General features: G+C 28.4%; 1 pseudogene; it reads right to left on the bottom strand.

Annotated features, from left to right (window-relative positions):
- Positions 1-273: 273 nt before the first annotated feature.
- Positions 274-1,245, bottom strand: LOC123749867 (ribonucleoside-diphosphate reductase subunit M2 pseudogene; annotated as a pseudogene).
- Between the last annotated feature and the right edge of the window lie 3,879 nt (positions 1,246-5,124).

Below are 5,124 nucleotides of genomic sequence, written 5' to 3'. Positions count from 1 at the left end.
GCTTGGTAATCATGTGATATGTTGATATTTTATAAAGAAGATTATGGTTTTGTTATTATGTCCATAATTACATACCTCATATTTTGTAGTCTTGTAATTAATGGAAAGAGAGAATGTAAGGTATTTAATTCATTATTCATCAAGTCAAAATATAAATATGATAAGTAAAATAGTAAAAGATAATAGATATATATTTTTATTTTTATTTTTATATAAAATTATTTATATTCTATATAAAAAAAACATGTTTTATTCCATCCATCAACTAATTAACTAAAAGTCTGAATCTAATGTAAAAAAACTGTATTGATCTGAATTCATTACACCATATTTTTGATATTCACTTACTTTTTTTTCAAAAAAATTAGTTTTCCCTTCTAATGAGATATTTTCCATAAAGTCAAATGGATTTTCTACATTATAAAGTTTCTTAAAACCGAGTTCAAAGAGAAGTCGGTCAGCCACAAATTCTATATACTTCCCCATTAGATCACAGTTCATACCAATAAGTTTGATTGGCAAGGCATCTGTTAAAAATTCTTGTTCAATCTTCACAGCATTATCAATGATAGAATATACATATTTCTGATCAGGCTTATTAATCAAGTACTTAAATATCAAGCAAGCAAAATCTGTGTGTAACCCTTCATCTCTAGAAATCAGTTCATTACTGAAGGTTAGACCTGGCATTAAACCACGTTTTTTTAACCAAAATATTGCAGCAAATTAACCACTAAAGAAAATACCCTCTACTGCAGCAAAGGCAACAATGCGTTCGGCATATGTTGCCGTTCTATTGGTAATCCACCTTAGAGCCCAATCAGCTTTTTTCTTAACAGCTGGCAGCGTTTCAATAGCATTAAATAATCTGTTCTGCTCCTGTAAATCTTTTATGTATGTATTAATAAGTAAACTGTACATTTCATTGTGAATATTTTCCATGGCAATCTGAAAACCATAAAAACACCTCACTTCTTGTATTTGTACTTCTTGGCAGAAACGTTCAACAAGATTTTCATTGACGATACCATCTGATGCGGCAAAAAATGCTAGAACATGTGAAATGAAGTGACTTTCCTCTTCACTAAGTTTCTGTTCCCAATCTACAATATCCTTTGACAAGTCTACTTCTTCAACTGTCCAAAATGATGCTAGCGCCTTCTTATACATTTTAAAGATATCATGATTTTTAATTGGGAACAGTGTAAAACGTCCTGGATTTTTAATCAAAAAGGGTTCAATCATCTGAAAAAAATATATAAATAAATAAATAAAATATTTATTTTAACATTGTGTTCACTATCATAGCATAATAAACGAATGAAATTATTGAATTTTGAGTAAAAAAGAGATTAATTTACTACGTACATGTTCTTCCATCCTATATTTTATGTAAACTAAAATAGGTACACGTACACACACACACACATATATATATATATATATATATATATATATATATATATATATATATATATATATATATATATATATATATATATATATATATATATATATATATATCTATATATATATCTATCTATATATATATATATATATATATATATATATATATATATATATATATATATATATATATATATATATATATATATATATATATATATATATATATATATACTGTATATATGGTTAGGTAGCCGAAAAAGTTAGGTTAGGTTAGGTTCGGTAGTCGAAAAACAATTAATTCATGAAAACTTGGCTTATTAGGCAAATCAGGTCTTGTATAGTAGGCTGAGTGCTTTTCTTTATTTTCGATAATTTGTTTCCAATTTGTTTATTTGAATTATTACTATTATATTACATTATAATCATGATTTATTAACTTAATTGTGTTAGTTTAGGTTCATGTTATGATAGGATAGGGTAGAACATTTCTGGAAAAATATATGAATTGTGTTAAAATTTGGCTTATGACCTAGTAACATGAAGAGAGCAGACAAAATAACCTTGCTCTTTTCGTTGACAGGGCTGGAGCTTATTACTCTGGCGGTGTCTTGTGCTTCTTTTCTTTGACACGCTTCCCAATGAGCAGTATCCATTATAACACCAGGCAGTAATACTTCCTATGTTTTGAAGCCATGCCAATTGAACCTGATTGTGACTCACTGCTGCGTTTGTTGCTATTTACTTCAGTAACAGTATATTCACTCTCTGGGAGAACTTCAGAAGGGTATATAGGGGGTATTTCATTGTTCCAAGTATCAAGTAGATTTGCTCTCAATTTTTCTGAATTGATACTCCCTATATCTTCTGTTAAAATATTTAAAGATTTTAAATGAGGTTTAATACTAATGTCTGCAAATTCATATGAAAGGTACTTATTTACCAATACATAATTTCGTTCCCAGTCATTCATACTTAAAATAATCTTAACATCTTCAAAATGTTTTAAATTAAAGTTTTCTACTTTATTTATTGAGGGCCAAGTAATTGAAGCACATTTTATAATAATTATTTCACTGTTTTGAAGATCAATTAATACGTCGGCAAATGTTTTTCTTTCATTTATCGATGAAACATTATCTAATATAAGTAAAAATGAATTTTCCACTAAATGATACAAGTTGATTGTTGGATTAAAGTTTTGTAAAAATTCCACTTTTATTTTTAAATTATTTCTCCATATGACAATTTTATCCCACACTTGAATTATATTTTTGGGGGCTGTTAGTATTATAACAGAATATTTTCTGGGGTAGATTTCATATTGCTTTTTCATGGTTTACAAAAAAAAAAGCAACTGCGCCACCCTTGTTGACAGTTGGGATCTTGAAGAACAAATAGAACCAATATCACCATCATTTTATAATTATCTGAAAATGATAAAAAAAAATAGTTCTTTGTATTGTAAGCTCAGAAAGCTTCCCAAGCTTCTCAAGCTTCCCAAGCTTCTCAAGCTTCCCTTGTAAGCTCAGAAATATATAAAGATGTGTTGATACAGAGTAGAATGAATAATTTGTTCCACAAGAAAAAATCTACATACCTTATTTTTTATATAATTATCTTTTTAGTAATAATATTTAAACAGGGTAGTATATCATGCTTTATAGTATTATAAATCCTACATTTTAACCGTGATCCTAAATTTAACCACAGCAAATGGATCACTCATTATATTAATATTTTTTGCCCACATTTTACATTTTATAATATTTTCACCTGGGCTAAGTTTCAATTGAATAGGAAGAAGTGGGGCATAATATCCATCTATATGTTCCTTAGTTGAAAATAATAAACAGGAAAACCTTGCGGAGTATATTTGTTTGGACTATTAACCCAAATATGTGAACAAGATACCCATACACATTTTGGTAACTTATTACCATTAACAATTGAGCTTTTCTTCATATTTTCACGCAGGCTTGTAATCTCATGATCTGCAGAGGGTGGAAGATCTTCAATATTCTCATATACAATAGGTAAAAAATTTGGAAGATTACGAATAGATAATAAAATTATCGGTGTTAAGGTATTAAAATACCAATTCTCTTTTCTAAATTGATCAAATATGGATGTATCAAATTTACAAAATTCATTATTATTTTCATCATTAGGATTAATCGTTGTATCATCATTACAATTAACTGTATTTACATGAGAAATCATATCGTAACCACGATTTTGGTCCATATAATACTTACTTTCAAAGACAACATACAGACCAGCAGGTTTAGTATTAGTTTTTGTAATGAAATTCATTGACAGTTGAGGATGCTGAGTTGAAATTGTTGACCTATTTCTTGAATAATATAAATATATAATTAAAAAGATCACAATTAAAAATATCATAAATATTATAATATATAAGGAATTTGATAGTGACATTATTATTTTATTTTATATAAAAAAATGTCTCTCACATCTAAACTAATAATGTATACTAATGATTATATTATATATATAACGAAACAACATTCTTGTTGACTTAGTTGTGTTAGTTTTGATACGACGGTCATCTAGTCAATATGTGGGGGTTACCTGCATGGGTCACGACTATCCTCAGTTCGAATCTACACATGAATAATCTTCCATTTAGACCACCACACAGCTGAGTGGATATGAACATTGGATAGCGTCTTTCACCCTGATACCCCTGTTTTATAGCAGTACTGTCATGGGCTGCTTCCTGGGGGTAGAAATAGGCCTGGTCTAGGACTGGTCCGCGGGGACACTAAATAGTCCCTAAATCATCTCAAGATAATCTCAGAATATTTAGTATATATATATATATATATATATATATATATATATATATATATATATATATATATATATATATATATATATATATATATATATATTAAATTATTGTTGACTCGAGCTCCTTTTTTATCTGTGATATAAATGCTAAAATTATATTGATCTCATTTTCAATTACATCAGTTAGAATATTATCTCTGTGTGATGTTAATGTTTCACTAAAGGCTTCCTCAAGAACTGTTGGAGTATAATTCAACAAATGAAGGCAACCATAATTATGAACATGTTGAGCCTCATTACATTTGATTTCATCTGTATGGAATGAGCTGTAAATAATCTGTGCATGACATAAACCATATGGATTCTGGCAATTCAGTTGTTGATTAACATTATTAGATAACGGTGATGGTGGAGATGATGTTAGTTCAAGTTGAGATGGTGGTTGGGAAGAAGCAGGTAGTCAAGGATTATGAATAGGTTTTCGTGATGTAACTTTATATGGATTTTGGGAGTGAGTGGGTTTTAAGGTAATATTCCCTTGTAAGGTCAAATAATTGCGTACCAATGTATGTTGTTTATGTATAACTCCTCCACCATTAGCAATCCATATAATAGTTACAAATAGAGAGTGTAACATATCGAGAAGTAGACGACAATTACTTTGAGCTAAATAATTATGATATAATTTGAAGTCTTTGCTAGCTATTATTAAATTTTCTTTGCATTTAACTTTGATTCTATTTAGAGTATTACTTTCAATATTTTCAATATTTTCAGTACGTTGTATTAAAGATTGGGGATGAGAAAACACAATATCTTTAATTTTTTTGGTTTCAGCATGAGGTGAAAATAAATAATGAAGGAGACTAAATGACATAATATAAAATTTCCCTGTTTCAG

This window comes from Procambarus clarkii, chromosome 44 (assembly GCF_040958095.1).
Source record: "Procambarus clarkii isolate CNS0578487 chromosome 44, FALCON_Pclarkii_2.0, whole genome shotgun sequence".
Taxonomy (NCBI): Eukaryota; Metazoa; Arthropoda; class Malacostraca; order Decapoda; family Cambaridae; genus Procambarus; species Procambarus clarkii.
Note: the sequence above shows the minus strand (reverse complement) of the source record. Positions and strands in the feature narration are given on the sequence as shown.